At 33.0% G+C, this 17607-nt stretch overlaps 1 non-coding gene across 1 annotated transcript; it reads right to left on the minus strand.

Moving 5' to 3' along the window:
- Positions 1 to 599: 599 nt before the first annotated feature.
- Positions 600 to 767, minus strand: LOC135269379 (small nucleolar RNA SNORA4). The gene has a single exon (XR_010337666.1). It is a non-coding gene; the product is annotated as a small nucleolar RNA SNORA4 (small nucleolar RNA).
- Positions 768 to 17607: the final 16840 nt, after the last annotated feature.

Below are 17607 nucleotides of genomic sequence, written 5' to 3' on the forward strand. Positions count from 1 at the left end.
TTTGTTTTCCTGTAGGTAAAGTGATTTCTAAATTTATATTTATTTTTTTGAACTGTGAGTTACTTTAAAATATGTTAATATTTTTAAATTCAAATTTTAAAAATTGATTCATATTTATTGTGGTCTGAGAACATACTTTATTTTGTATTTGATACATATTATTTTAAATTTGTTAAGTTGTGTTTTATAGCACAAAAATGTGGTCTTTTTAAAATATTTCATGACGGCTTCTGAAGAATGTGTCTTCTGCTCTCTTCATATGGACAATTCTATAAGTGCTAAGTGATCAAATTGATTGAAGTGATGTTCAGGCCATTTTTATTCTTACTGATATTTTACCTGCTTAATCTGTCAATTACTTACATTGAGTTGTAGATGTCTCCAACTATAATAGATTTGTCTGTTTACCCTTGTAGTGCAATCAGTTTTTGCCTCATATACTCTATTTTTTAGATGTGTACATGTTTTGGATTGTTATATTCTCTTAGGGAATTGATCCTTTATCATTAAAAGATGACTCTTTATTTATGATCATTTTACTTTCTCTGAAGATAGCCTTTTCAAAAAATAATATAGCTACTCACACTTTTTTAACACGTAATGTAGAGTACAAAATAGTAGTGAATTATATATATATATATATATATATATATATATATATATATGTGTGTGTGTGTTATAACCCACTATGGAACTTAGTCAATGTTATTATCCCAAACAACCCAAGCTGGTAAAAAACATTCCCTCAAAACATTAACTTTTGGTAACACATTTTGTTTTGATAAATGTTAACACCATATACCTTTCTTTACCTCTTTATTTTTAAATTATCTGTGTCTTTACATTGAAAGTTTCTTTCTCTTAGACATATACAATTAATTTTGTCCTTTCCCCACTCCTACAATTTCTATTTTTTGTTATTATATTTGGATCATTGTATCTGAAGTAATTATTTATACTAATATCTTATTTTATTTATATTAAGATATATGATTAATATATTTAATCTTTATAAAAATGTTCTATTTCATTTGTTCTTTCTTTTTTTCTTCCTCTTTTTTTAAATTTTTTTGACAGGGTATCTCTTTGTCACCCAGGGTGGAGTGCAGTGACACAAACACAGCTCACTGTAGCCTTGACCTCACAGGCTAAAGTGATTCTTCACCTTTGCCCCCAAACTAGCTGGAATTGTAACCAGCCAAGAGGTTCACCTTGCTGGCTGCCTAGACAGAGCTGATTTATCAAGACAGGGAAATTGCAGTGAAGAAAGGATAATTCAGGCCAGATCAGCTTTGTAGGAAACCAGAGTTTTATTATTACTCAAATCAGTCTTCCTGAGCATTCAGAGACCAAGATTTTAAAGATAATTTGATGTGTTAGGAAGTGGGAAGTGCTGATTGGTCAGGTTGAAGATGGAATCAGAGAGGTCTGAAGTTTCCTTACCGTATTCTGTTCCTGAGTGGGACTGTGGAACTGTCAGATTACCAGTCTGGGTGGTGTCAGCTGATCCATCAAGTGCAGAGTCTATAAAATACCTCAAGCAATGATCTTAGGTTCTAAAGTAGTAATGTTATTCCCAGGGGCAATTTGGGAAGCTTCAGACTCTTGTAGCCAAAAGCCGAATGACCCCTAAAGCATAATTTCTAACTTTGTAGCTAAATTTGTAACTCTTACAAAGGCAGACTGGTCCCCAGGCAAGAAGGGGAGCTTTTCAGGAAAGAGCCATTATCTATTTTGTTTCAGAGTCAAACCATAAACTGAATTCTTTCCCAAAGTTAGTTTGGCCTATGCCCAAGAATAAATAAGGACAGCTTAAAGGTTAGAAACAAGATGGAGTTGATTAGGTCTGATCTCTATCACTGTCATAATTTCCTCAGTTATAATTTTTTCAAAGGTGTTCTCAATTCCTGCCTTTTTGTTTTATAGCACCTCTTTCTTAAGGTGTGGGCAATGAAGATGAGAAAGGCCATTAATCCTTCTGGCTTCTTCCTGCCAATATGGTGCATATTGGGGATGGGGGTTGACTCCAAGGTGAGAGGAGTGGAACTGCTTTGCAGCTGTCTGAGCTTACTCACACAGACCAGGCTGGGGCTCCAAGGCTTTCCTGACAAAGGTGTTAGTACATTTTTAGTACAGCATTTAAGTGGACGGTGTACTACAAATGCTGAGTTCTAGGATAACAAGTACAAATTTCCAGTTTTAAAAGTAAAGATTTAAAACATTTGTTTGAGAACTTGTAACCAACCAAAAATATTTAGTCTGACTTGTACAGTAAAAATAAATAAGTAAATAAATAAAATAAAGACTCAAAAACAACTAACAACGGGTGTACTATAATTATTGAAACAATTTTTTTCTCCCAGTCCTTATTTTTCATTAAAAACAAATCATTATAGTACCATTTTGTTTGCAAAATAAACTTTAGTTTTATTGTACTTGGCATGATTATTTGCATACAGTGCAACAAGAATAATTATTTTTCACATAGGCCTTTTAAATTGGCTTTGATGAAACTCTGTTGCATAAAGAATCTCAGATAAGACTTTTTTACAAGCCATGTCCAGCCATGGGTTTACATCCTCAAATATCTATGAGATGAGTAAAAATTCCTCTTCACTTGTAGCAAGATAACTTGAGGCTCCTGTGCCTGTTAAAATGTGACATTCTTTACTTAACCCAGGTTAGGAACCCTATACAGAAACCACATAGACAAGGTATGAGGCCAGTTTTCCCAGTGGGTTTTATTTGCTCTATTAATCAAGTTTGATTCCTTAAAATACACCGTTCTTGGTAAAATAACCAGTTTCTCCCATTGCATTCTGTTGTGAAAGGAAACATTCTAATTGCTTGTAAGCAAATAACTCTATTGCCATAATTTAAGAATACTCACATAGTTTCCCAATTATGAGGAAATCAGATGGAGAGAAACAAATTGCTTCTGATTTTCTTCATAGCAGTATAGTTTACTCAGTTGTTAAAATCTATAAATAGCTCAGAAAATAAGTTTCCTTGGCTCTGAAAAAAAACAAAAAGAATCAGCAAATTTTTTAGCAAAAAAAAAATGTAAAGGAAAAGATTACTCTAGTTTTCTATTAGCTCAGTCCATTCAGTTACCTCCTGTTCTGCTTGATATTCATGAACATTTAACTCTTCATGAGAGTCCTGAGAGTTTATTTCCTTTATTATAATGTCACAATCTCCAAAGTTATATAAGAAACCTGCATTCAAGAGCACCTGTCAATGTTTTATAGCTAATTATAAAATCATCTTCTAAAGAGGACCCAACAAAACAAAAAGTTTATAATTTTCTGTGGATGAAAAGAACATTTTAAGTCAGTGACAGTTAAAAACACAATTGACAAGGAAATTTGTTATTTCTGTGGCACACAATAATTTAACATAACAATTATAATTATTACTGATAAAATATACAGAGGCATATCAGAATTATAGAAATCTTCTACAATTTTGTAACACATATGAATTACTTACTTATAAAAATATAACTCATAGAAAATTAAACATTATTTTATATTTGATAACGTTCTGTGTTTGAAATACTTGATTTCACAAAATAGAATCCTAGGTCACCATAAGTCATTCATGGAGCCAAATTGATAATTCGTAAATTAAACAAAAACAAAAAAAAAAAAAAAAAAAACTTTTTACTCTGATAGAGAGGAGACTCAGCTTTCCAAGCAACAAGATTCAATGAAGATAGCACGAGATCAACTGAATCTGTCTCTTCTCTCTCCTTCCACATTTTTTTTTGTAGTTTACTTAAAAGGCAAACAAAACCCTTTTATTATCTTTAATATTACATAAAAATATTTTCAAAATAGAAAACTAAGTTTTATGTTTTCATTAGTGCATCTTTAAGGCTAAACTTAGTTTTTAATAATAATTTATATATCTATCCAGTTTTAATTAGTTTGATGATAAGGTAATATTTTCATAAACCTTTTAGAACCCTTTAGAAATTTTTGTTCTCGTTGTTAAATAGCAGAACAATGTTGTAAAAAAAACCTCTGTCTTGCTTTTGTTCCTATGTTCAATTTAAGAAAAACTGAATAATATCCCTTTAACTTTACCCAATATATTTACACACATTAATTTTTTTATAAACCTTCCACAACTTGTTTAAACCTTTACAGTTTTTTCTATCTCACTTAACACAATCCTTTAACCCTCTAAACTTAGGCAAGAAATTCATATTCCCATGCATTTTATATAATTTTTTTTTTTTTTTTTTTTGAGACAGAGTCTCACTCTGTCTCCCAGGCTGGAGTGCAGTGGCACGGTCTTGCCTCACTGCAATCTCTGCCTCTCAGGCTCAAGCGTTTGTCCTGCCTTAGCCTCCCAAGTAGCTGGGACTAGAGATGTGCACCACCACACCTGGCTAATTTTGTATTTTTAGTAGAGACAAGGTTTCATCATGCTAGCCAGGCTGGTCTTGAACTCCTGATTTCATGATGCACCCTTCTTGGCCTCTGAAAGTGCTGGGACTACAGGCGTGACACACCACACCCCGCCACCTTTATATGATCTTTTACTAAAAGTACATTCTGCTTTCCTTACATGCCTTGTTTGTAAAATGGCTTCTTCAGTAGTTTCACATATATGTTACACTGTAAACTCTTAGCAACTTTTACTTTTGGTGAAAAACATGGTTAGTAAGTGATTTTAATTATGTACCAAGTGTAGAACCTATGACGCCAGTCAAAAGTTTGGATGGGGTCTGACTCTTTCCAGCATAGCTAGGGACTGTGGCTAACTCTACATGTTCCCAGACCTTATCTAGTTGTAAAGCAGGTAGGTTGTACATTTAAGAGTCATAGCAGCATTTTATGAAACATTTAGGAGGCCTCATAACCTCTAAATTGTACATTTCCTGCATAAATTCCCTTTCAGAAATCCTTTCACCACTTAAACTGACCATCTACGATACATGTACATTTTTGACTTGTCCTAAATATCCTTTTTTTTTTAAACAACCAGTCACTTCATTTTAGGACAAGAATTTACCATTCAAGATCCTTTATATATATATATATATATATATATATATATATATATATATATATATAATCTCTTTTCTTATAACCGTCTTTGCATAGTTAGGAGGCTAATTCCACATGTCCCTAGGTCTTATCTGGCATATAATGGCACATCTGAAAGCTGTGGCAATATGTCATAGATTTGGCCTCTTTACATAATCCTATATTTCTTCAGGGTTTTGTTCATTTTTAGAAATTATTTTTTCTTTATTTTTGTATGAATGAGTTGATTCAAGAACTAGTCTTTGAGTTGTGAAATTATTTTCTTAGCTTGGTCGATTCTGCTCTTAACACTAGCAACTGTGTTATCAAATTATCATAGTAAATTTTTCAGCTCAAAAAGGTTAAGTATTGGCCTTTCTTAAAAGGGAAATTTCATCCTTCAGCTCTTGAATTATTGTACTGATTGCTTGGCTCCCTTGGATTGGGTTTGAAGTTTCTCCTGGATCTCAATGAGCTTCCCTGCAATCCAGATTCTGAATTTCATGCCTGTCATTTCAGTTATCTTAGACTGATTAAAAACCACTGGTGGGGAGCTAGGAGGCTTGTTTGGAGGTAAGGGTACACTCTGGCTTTTTGAATTGTCAGAGTTCTTGTACTGATTCTTTCTCACCTGGGAGGGCTGTTGTTCCTTCAGCTGCAGTGCAAATTGAGTATAATAAGTTGGTTTCATTTCAAGTGTCTATACAAGGTCTTTGTTTTTGAATTTTGACCTTGGTGTCTCACGAGGGGTAAAGTAGTGAAGTGTTTCTTGCTGTTTTTAGTTTGGCCTGTGTTTCCTGTAGACGACATTTAAGAGCCATAGGTGCTAAATAGGCTCTTACTTAACAATGTGGCTCTTTTGTGTTTCATAATAATTCCAGCTATGCTCCCTTCCCCAGGAGCATTCAGATCCAGGAATCAGCTTTAGCATTCAGGCACTCCACAGAGGGTTCCTCACTTTCTCCCTCTTCAGCCTCAGCATCTGCATATTTTCCCCATTCACATTTGGCATTTTATCTCTAAAAATCTGCTCAAATTACATTGGTTTAGTCAAAATTCCATTCTCTATCAGTGAGAGTGGCACTTCCTTGCTGCATCTAGTTGGCTGTCTTGCTCTTTTTACAATGGGACATTTTAAAATGGTGGTGTTATGTGATTTTTTTTTTCTCAATAACATATTTTTAAAAAATAAAATAGTAAAACTAAGAAGAATCTAAAGAAATAGTTTAACTGAATATAATATGGCTTTGTGGATGAGATTGGGAAACTGAAAACGGATATTAAGTAAAAACTAAGGAAACCCAAATAAACTATGGACTTTAGTTAATAAAAGGCAAAAACCGGATGGTAGTTAATATTAATATGGAAAAGATGTTATAACTCAGAGGAAATGTTGGCACAATCTAAGTATGGAATTCAAGTGAATCCCCAAGCCACAAAAACCAATTATATTTTTATTTTTGGGAATGATAATAGAGACTGAACAATGTAACTATAATAATGAATGTAATTATAATAATTATTAATGTATTCTATTATTAATATATTTTAAATATGTTTATCCCCAGCATTTAGAACGGTGTCAAGTACCTGGTAGGTACTTAATAAACATTTGTAAAATGAATGAATGAAATAATTGTGGTCATGTTTATATGTAAAAAAGTACCAGATCAAAAAACAAAAGCCAAAATAATGTTTTTGGTTATCTTTTTTAGCTAATGTAGATTTATTGCACAGCTGTTCCATTTGACTGCTTAGGGATTAGGCAGTAAGTTGAGAAAAAGGAAAATAGCAGTAATTTCCACTGAAAAACAACTGATTCATGACCCTGTCTATTTATAATCTAAGCTTGCTAAATATTCAGTCTGTGAAACGTAATACACAAGGAACAAATGTCAAATGAGGCCCCGGTTTTAACTAGAATGCTAAAAGAAAGTCTTCTTTTGCAGAATAGTATGTGTAATACAATTCCATTTGTGAAAATAAGAGAATATACATAGCTATGTCTGTATAATTCAAGTACAATATCTGGAAAGTTACAGTTTTTTTACCTTAAGGTATAGAACTGTGCTGGGGGTGAGTTTTACTTTTAATTTTATACCTTTCTATAAAATGTGATTGTCTTTTTACCATATGCTTGAATTACATTACAGTTTTTAATATTACTAAAAAGACGTTTGTCATGATGCTTTGCTTTCCATATACCTTATAAAATTTCCACCTTTGAAAGAAGTTGCTCAGGATTCTTTTTGTTCCTTGAGTCTCTATTAAACCACTAAACCATTTAGTTCTCAGAGCTTATCCATACCCTGAAATTATAGCTAAATCCGCCTCATTTTTCCAATTTCAAATCTTTTAAATTTTCAACCTTTTGTAAGACATTACAGACTTTATCATTTTAGTAAGAACAAACAAAAACCCCTATTCCAGATAAAAGTGAAAAATGAAACAAGGCATAATTGTTTTTATGTGAAAACACTGTGTGTAACCATACTCTGTCTATAAATTACATTTTTATATTTATGAAATTTCTCACATTTTGAACTTATCCAAATTTACATGGTGATAGAGTTTATGCAATTTTTAGACATGGAAAATTTAGTCTTATCATATCCCCTGCAGGAAAGTTGCGGAAATGAAAGCAAAGTACTAACCTCTCATCAGAAATATTAAACATGACTTTAAATACATGATAATCTGTCTTAAAGTTGTATTGTTTGGTTGTTTCTTTTTAAGGCCCTAGTATCTTGAGTTGTGTGACAGATGACTATTAACAATTAGCTAGAATGATTGTCACTCAATTGAGGTTATTGAGGAGGAAATCTTATATTAAAATTGCAATTATCTTCCTGCTGTCAACATCTTCCTTATTCTTCTACCCCATGGCTATCGTTAAAGCTATAGTGAATTATTTTTCGAAAATTCAACTCTGGTACTCTCACAACAGATAACCAACTGTACCAGTTTGCTTGAGACTGAGAAACTTTCCATGGCGTGAGACCGTCAGCGCTAAAACCAGGATAGTCCCTGGCCAACCAGGACTGTCATTTACCTTGTTTTAAACCTGCTCACAATCTGAATGACTCCTCAGTTTTTACAAGGTGAAAATTCAAATTCTTTAGTTAGGAATAGAAGACTTTGCAGTACAAAGTTTTTGCTTAGCTCTTCTGTTTCTTCTAGTGTCTATTCTGGCAGTGTATTAGTCCAGTTTCACACTGCTATAAAGAACTTTCCTGAGATGCAGTAATTTATAAAGAAAAGAGGTTTAATGGACTCACAGTTTCATATGGCTGGGGAATCTTCAGGCAATGTGCAATCATGGCAGAAGGCAAAGGGGAAGCAAGCACCTTCTTAACAAGGTGGCTGAAGAGAGAGAGAGAGAGCAGGGGAAACCACCACTTATAAAGCCATCAGATCTTTAAGAACTCATTATCAAGAGAATAGTATTGGAAAAACTGCCTCTGTAATCCAGTCGCCTCCCACCAGGTCCTCCCTTGACACGTGGGGATTGCAATTGGTGATGAGATTTGGGTGGGGACACAGAGCAGAACCATATCAGGCAGGTACACTCTAGCTGTACTTTATTACTTCTGGTCAAATATTGCAGTGAATATCATTTGTTTCATGGTTCTTTCATATGCCTCTATTGTTTCCCTACCAAGGATGCCTTTCCCCTCTATCTTTACATGGAGGATTTGTACTCATCCTTCAAATTTCTTTTTATTGTTTCCATAAAGCTTTACTTAACTCTCCAATACATTCATTTATCTATAAGGCTCCCATAGCACTTGTGTAGATCTCTATTAGGACTTACAACATTGTTTAAATTTTCTGTGTGCAGGATTGTTTTTTTCTATTAGAATGTAAAATCCTGCCAGAAACTCAAGAATAATTTTATTTATTTATGTAACCAAAATATCTGACATAGAGTAAGCATTCAATGCCAAGTTAATTATCTAATGCAAAATGAATTCTTAATTTTACCATATCTAACAGTAACTATTAAATAAACACCTACTAGTTTTGCTCTAGTTGCTTTCGCAAATTAAAAAAAACAGTTTAAGAACAAATTTCTTTCTTCAAATGACATAAAATCTTGAATAAACAAGGAGTCTTCGGAAAGGAGTTTCTGGTCACAGTCTGTGCACAAATATGCTTTATATAACTAGCGTAACCATTTGTACATTTTTATTTTAGGGTAATTAAAGTTTCTCATGAAGTTATAACAAAAATACAGAGAGATTTTGTCTGTTGTTCTTTAATATTTGTGTGCATATTTTTGTTTGAACATAAGTTTGTATTTCTATGGGATAAATGTTCAAGAGTACAGTTTCTGGGTTGTATGATAATTGCATGCTTAGTTTAATAGGAAATTTCCAAACTGTCTTCCAAAGTGGTACATTCCAAAGTAAAATGTACTTCTTAATATTCTCACCAGCATTCTGTCAGTGGTCCAGTTTATGTCCATCCATGACAGGATTTGGTGTTGCTACTGTTCTTTTTCTTTTTTATAAGCCCATTTGAAAGGTTAATGTAGTGATATCTCCTTGTGATTTTAAACTTCATTTTCTTGATGGCTATTGAGGCTGAACATTTTTTAATGTGTTTACTTGGTATTTATACATCCTTCTTAGCAAAATGTCTCTCATGTTATTTTTTCATTTTCTAATACAGTTGGGCTTTTCCCCCCTTTTGATGTCGCATTTTGAGAGTTCTTCATATACTTGGCATTAGTCTTTTGATGGCTATGTGGTTTTCAACTATTTTCTTCCAGACAGCAAGTTGTCCCTTTCATTTTCTTAGCAGTGTCTCTCAAAGGGCAGAATGATATTTTATAATTTTGATGAAATATAATTTCTTGATTTTTTTATGGATAATATTTCTGCCCAAGTATCCTTTACCTAACTGTACACACCAAATAATTTATTTTGTGTTTTCTTCTAACCACTTTATAGATTTATATTTTATATTTTAGTCTGTGATACATTTTGAGCTACCATTATTTTTTTTAGAGAAAGGATCTTGCTATCTTTCCCAGGCTGGTCTTGAACTCCTGAGCTCAAGCGATATGCCACCTCTGCCTCCAAAAGTAGAGATTACAGGCATGAACCACTATGCTCATTTTGAGCTAATTTTTGTATTAGATATGAGACTTAGGTTGAGGATCATTTGTTTACCTACAAATGTACAATTTTTCTAGCACCATTTGTTGAACAGGTTATGCCCTCCCTCTGCATTAGTTTCTTCTTCATCTTTGTCAAAAATCAGTGAGTAATATTCACCTGAATCTATTTCTAGATCTTCTGCTATTTTCTCTTGATGTATGAGTCTAATCCTCCACCAGTGCTTTATTGTTTTGATCTATATAGCTATATAGTAAGCCTTAATATTGACTTGATTATATACTAAGATAGAATTATTTCTTCCACTTCATACTCTTTTAAGATTGCTTAAACTCTTTTAGATTCTGTGCCTTAGCATAAAAATTTTATAAAAAGATTTTACATATTTACAAAGAGACGTTGCTGGGATTTTCGTAGAAATTGCATAAAACCTACAGATTAATTTAGGGAGAATTGACATCTTTAATATTTTGGGGCTTCTAATTCATGTGGTTGATTTGTGCCTTGATTTAGAGAGTTTAAAAATTTTTTCAACAGACTTTATAATTTTCAGCATACAGATCCTGTACCTGTTTTTAAAATTCTTTATATAAATATATCTTTCTCACTGCAGCAATATAGAGTAATTATAAATGATGTTGTGGTTGTAATGTTAATGTCTGCACATTCATTATTAGTATATAGAAATGTAATGATATTTTTATATTGATCTGTTATCCTGTAACCTTGCTAAACTCACTTACTAGTTAGTTTTATTGTTTGCTTACCAAGCTCTGTGCCTTTTCTTTTTCTTGCCTCTTTGTGGCTAAAACATTTAGTACTATGTTGAATAATACTGGTAAGAACAGATATGTTTTGCTGCTTCTGTAGCTTAAGAAAAGCATTTAGACCTTCACCATTAATTATGATCCCTGCTCTAATTTTTTATAGATGCAATTTTTAAAGTTGAGAGTGTTTCCCTCTGTTCCACAAATTCTAAAAGGCTACCATGAATAGATGAAGAAAATCATGTCAAATATGATACAGGGGATGTATAAGTAAAACATTAGAGAAATACACACCATGCAAATATTTAAAGAATTAAGAATTTCTATATTATTAATAATATCATAAAAACTGATTATAGGAAACAGAAAATTATTAGAGTAAAAGAGAGATATCACATAATTACAAAATTATCAATCCACTGGGACTATACAATAATCCAGTGTACACACCAAACAGAGCCTCAGAATACGTAAAGAAAAATATATGAAGCTAAAAGGAAAAATAGATAAATTTGTAATTACTTGTGAGGATTTTAACATCACACTCACAGTAATTGACAGAACTACTTAGAACATCATCAAGGAAAGAGAAGATCTAAACAACACAGTAAATCAGCAGAATAAATTAACATTCATAGAGCATTTCACACAAAAAATACTAGCAGAATATACATTTGTGTATGTGTGAACCTGTGGAACATTCACCAAAATCAAACTATTCTGGGCTATAACAAAAATCTCAAAAATTGCAAAGTAATTGAAATAATATGCTGCACTCACTGATCTGTTCTTTCCTGTGTTATTTTAGATTCAATAATGGATGTGCAGATTTGTTACATGGGCATATTGTGTAATAGTGAGATTTTAGCTTTTAGTGGACCCATCACCCAAATAGGGAACATTGTACGCAATAGGAATTTTTTCAATGCTTGTCCCCTTTCCACCCACTCCTTCTGGGGTCCCCAGTATTATTTGTACCTTTATGTCCACGTGTACCCATTGCTTATATCTGACTTATAAGTGAGAACATATGATATGTGATTTTCTGTTTTTGAGTTATTCCACTTAGGATAATCACCTCCAACTCATCCATGTTGCTATAAAGGATATAATTCCATTCATTTTATGGCTTCATAGTAGTCCATGGTGTATATATGCCATATTTTCTTTATCCAAACAATTCTTGATAGACACTTAGATTGATTCCATGACTTTGCTCTCGTGAATAATGCTACAATAAAAAAAAAGGATCATGGTGAAACCAAACTATAATTTAGTAACAGAAAGACAATAGAACATCTCTAAACACTTGGAACCTTAACAACACATTTTTAATAATTTTATTCTATATATTTTAAAACTTCTATTTTAAGTTCAGAGGTTGGGTTTGTTACATAGCAAAACTTTTGTCACAGGGGCTTATTGTACAGATTATTTCTTAACACAGGTATTAAGCCAAGTACCATTAGTTATTTTTCCTAATCTTCTCCCTCCTCCAATTCTTCATCCCCCAAAAGACCCCCATATGTGTTGGGGGAAGGGTGGGAGGGAATGAGGGATAAGATACTACACAGTGGGTACAATGTACACTACTCAGGTGATGGGTTGACCAAAATCCTACAAATCACCACTAAAGAACTTATCTATGTAACTGAACAACACATTTTGAAATAACCTATGGATCAAGAATAAGTCACAAAGGAAATTTTTAAATACGCTGTTACTGAAAAGAAATGAAAAGTAAACATTAAAAGCTGTACTGAGAGGGAAATTCATAACACTAAGTACTTACAGTTTTAAAAATGGAAAAACCACTATTGTGTCCAGGGGTCTTGAGTTGTCCCATTTGACCAGCTTCCTCACAGGCAACCTTTTTCCCTGTGGTGCAATGATATCAAAGATGGGTCTTAGACAACACTGGATGTTCAGCCAGTTTATTCTGACAGTACATTTACAAGATAGACAGTGGAAACAAGCCAGTGGTATGGACCAGTTACAGTCAGGGATCCGATAACTGCCTCACCAGAAGAGTCTCCAACTGTAGAACATTCTCAGAGTTAGAGTATTATTTGCCCTTTCTTACACTTGTGTTCAGCCTGGGTGAGTTATGACGTTTCTTTCATAAAGGGCGTTTAAGCTATTCTTATAAGTATATGCTTTGTTTTAAGGTTCTTAATGTTGCCTCTGTGCTGAGTTGGCCTTTTCTCTAGGGCAACCAGTGTTTTTTGGTCCCATTGTGAAAGAGAAGCAGTAATCTTCAGGGCTATAGTGCTGAAAATCCCCCAGCCAGGATATATCATATTCTTAGTTAACACATAGGGTAGGTCCTACGAGCTGTTCAATTTGTCCTTATGATTATTATTAATCTTATAGTCACAGTATGTCTTAGTATACTGTAGCATCACGTTATTATTATTGTTATTATTATTTTTTTAAGACGGGGTTTCACCATGTTGGTCAGGCTGGTCTTGAACTCCCAACCTCAGGTGATCTGCCCACCTTGGCCTCCAAAGTGCTTGGATTACAGGAGTGAGCCACCACACCCGGCCTCATTAGTATTAATTATTATTATTTTATTAGAGACAAAGTTTTGTTCCGTCACTCAGGCTGGAGTGCAGTATCACAATCATGGCTTACTGTAGCCTCAATCTCCTGGGCTCAAGTGATCCTCCAGCCTCACCCACTGGAGTAATTGGGACTACAGGTGTACACGATTCTGTCTGGCTAATTTTTCAATATTTTGTAGAGGCAGAATCTCAATGTTGCCCAAGCTTGCAGGCTCAAAATATTAATCTATATTAGGAAACAAGGAAAATAAGATAAAAATAAACCAAAGAGAGGAAGTAAGGAAATAATAAAGGTAAGGACAAAAGTTGATGAAATTGAAAAAAAAACAAGCAAGAGCAGCAAAATAAACTCCAATTAAAAAATTTATGAATCTATGGGAAAACTGACAAAAATTGAAAAGGAAAAGAAAAAAAACGCTATACCTAGAACGTAACAGGAGGTATCACTGAGGACCCTACAGCCATTAAATGAAAAATAAGAAAATACTGCAAACATTTTTTATTAATAAATTTGACAAGGTAGAAGAAATGAACCAATTCCTCAAAAAGCATATACTACTAAAATTCAATCAAGATAAAATAGATATTCTGGATTGTTATTTAATTATTAAAGAAATTAAATCTGTAGCTAAAAGGTTTTCAAAAATGAAATCTCCAGGCCCTGATAGTTTCACTGGAGAATTCTACAGAATATTTCAGAAAAAGTTGACAAGAATTTTACACGAATTCTTGCAGACAACAGAGAAGAAAGGAATAGTTTCCAATTAAGGATATTGTATTACACTTATATTACAATGAGACAAGTATGGTACAAAAATATTACCAACAAAATAGTTTTTTACTAGAATTATTAACAAAATATTAGGAAATTAAATGCAATCATGCATGAAATAAATTATACACCATGGCCAAGTAGGATTTGGTTCAGTTATTCAAGGCTAGTTCAATATTTGAAAATCAATCAATTGAATGCAGTATATCCATGGGCTTAAGAAGAAAACATCATATGGCCATATCAACTGATGAGACAAAATGACCAAATCTAGCACTCATTCATGATAAAAGTCCAGCAGAACTTTTAGTAATAAAATTTGAAAAAATTTTTAGTAAGTTTTCAAAAAATCCCCACCATTTTCTATTGCATGCTTGTTACCAGCTTGCCCCTAAAAACATTTATGTCTGAAACCTTTGCTGGAATATAGCCTATTGGAGTTCTCATTTTTCTTCAAACTGTCTGGATCTAGAAGGTGTTTATGCTGCCTCATGTAGCTATCAGCAATTATTTGTATTTTTAAATTTCTTATTAGTATTAAAATACACATGACATAAAATTTACCATTTTTATCATTTAAAATGTACAATTTAGTGGTGTTATGTAAATTCACATTGTTGTATAAGCACCACCACTATCTAACTTAAATATTGTAATCACCACCCCCCAAAATTCTCATTCCATTAGGCAGTCACATTCTGGTCTCCCATCCACCAGTCCCCCAAACAACTATTTTTTATTTATTTGGATTTACCTGTTCTGAATATTTTATTTAAAGAAAATAGTAAAATATGTGGCCTTTTGTGTGTGGCTTCTTTCTCTTAGTATAATTTTCTCAAGGTTCATATATGTTGTATCATGTACCATACTTCATTCATTTTTATGGTTAAATAATACTCCATTGTATGGATATACCACATTGTATTTATCCATTTATCTGCTGATAGGCATTTCTATTGTTTCCACTTTTTGGTTACTGTGAATAGCACTCCTATGAATATTCATCTACATGTTCGTATTTGATCACTTTCTTTTAGTTCTTGAGTATACACTTAGAAATGAAATTGCTGGATCATATGGTAATGATTAACTTCTTGATGAACTGTTAAACTGTTTTCCACTGCAGTGCACCATTTTACATTTCCACTAGCAATGTAGAAGGTATTAGTCCTTATTAAAGATATAAAGTAGTTTAAAAATACTGTGCAAAATATAAGGCATGATCAGCATTCTCAAAGGACTTCTATACCACTTATCAGTCTAATTAAATTATGAAGGTAAGTCAAGAAGTCAAGAATCAAAATATATATGGACTTTATTATTTCCTGATGCTTAGATGAAAACTTAGAAGAAAACCTTATACATAGAAGACTCTTTATGTGTGTTTAGTGATTGGGTGTCTAGATATGATAAATTAAAGAAAATAAAAACTGAATCAAAGGCAACCTAGAAGACTTCAAGTACATGGTATTTTTTGATTAAAAAAATAAGGATCAATTAAGAACAATAAAATTGAAGAAGAGAATGACAACTTGAAAGAATAAGTGTTCTATGAGATTAAACAGTATGTGCAAAATGATGCATGAGAGACATGTTTTTCAGCACTAGCTTTGTGTCCCATTAGTTGCAATTTACAGTAACCTGGGATAATCCACTCATCCCAAGAAATACTTTAAAATCCGCAAAACCATTATTTGAATGCTTCATTCTGCTTGAGTTACATTAGGAAAACTACACAGAAAGAGACATGTTTAAAAGTTAAGAAAGTTGGCTGGGCGTGGTAGCTCACACCTGTAATCCCAACACTTTGGGAGGCCGAGGCAGGCGGATCATCTGAGATCAGGAGTTCAAGACCAGCTTGTTCAACATGGTAAAATCCTGTCTCTACTAAAAATACAAAAATTAGCCGGGCATGGTGGTGGGCACCTGTAATCCCAGCTACTTGGTAGACTGAGGCAAGAAAATTTATTGAGCTGGGAGGTGGAGGTTGCAGTGAGCTTAGATTGTACCACTGCCCTCCAGCCTGGGCGACTGAGACTCTCAAAAAAAAAAAAAAGTTAAGAAAATTTATTGGATAAATAAAAAGACTAGTTCCAGATAAGAAAAATATTATTACTAAAAATATATAATTATATGCTAACTGACCAAGATAATCATATTTTCTTAGCACAGGAAAAGAATTCAAGAAATCTTCCACACTGATAATTTTATATGTTGTACACAATTAAAGTAATTAAACAGTTTTAAATACATGAATTTATCTTCTATTATACTAGGACAGTACAGTACAGAGAAATTCATTCTTCATTTGGCCAATGAAGAGATAGAGTTTGTAAATATTACTCATAGGCTTAGCTGATTAGTCCAAAACAGTACACACAATTTTTATTATCCCTTATCTCTGTAACTACTTCTCTTTTAAAATATCACTGAGTGTCAAATACAAGTGACAATCTGTTAAATTGTATTATGAAGAATGAAACCACAAATGTTAGGATTATTTTAACATTAAAATGAAGGAAACTCTCAACATTATTTTTAATCATAGAATAAAAAGAAGAAATATTTGTATTAAATCATTAGCCTAAGTCCCTTAAAAATCAGTAGATCACAGTGCTTAACAACATAGCAGTTAAAAGTGATTATGGGGCCTAATGCCTGGTCTTAAACTCTTATTTTCCCAACCACTAGCTATGTGACCTCGGATAAGTTGCTTAACTTCTCTCTGACTTGGTTACCTCACATGTAAAAGGAAAGTAATTATGGCTGTGCCATAGAATTATCTGTGGATTAAATGAGTTAATAAATGTGAAAGTGCTTAGAATAGGGATTATTAATGCTATATAAATGTTATGATTATTATATCCAATGTTCAGAACTTACAGGCAGTTTCATCTATGTTTTTAAAGAATTGGGATGCTCAACGTATTCAATCAGAACATGTTCAATCAGAAGTGAATAAAGGAGGACTTTGTTTTTCTTCTTTCAGGGGCATTCAAAATATAAAAGTCTCTCCTTGGCCGAGACATCAGAAGAGATACTGTTGTACCCTATAGTCCCAAGAGAAAAGAAAGCTGAAGAATTTATACATTTTGTAAAATTTACTTCATTCACCAAGTTACTTTATGAGAGAACAAATGTCAATTCCTATTTTATAGCAAGTAAAATGAGAAAGAGCAAAACAGTGGGACTGCTTTATAGCCCTGCTGCAGGGAGGCAGGAAGACCACCTGCCTTATAGCCTCACCATATTCTCTCAGGCTTTCCCTGCTAAGAGCTGTTAGATTTAGAGAATAAGATGTGACCCACAGTACGTTTAAATCCAAAAAAAAAAAAAAAA

Source organism: Aotus nancymaae, unplaced genomic scaffold (genome assembly GCF_030222135.1).
Source record: "Aotus nancymaae isolate 86718 unplaced genomic scaffold, 86718_ANA_hifiasm-v0.15.2.pri h1tg000004l, whole genome shotgun sequence".
NCBI lineage: Eukaryota > Metazoa > Chordata > Mammalia > Primates > Aotidae > Aotus > Aotus nancymaae.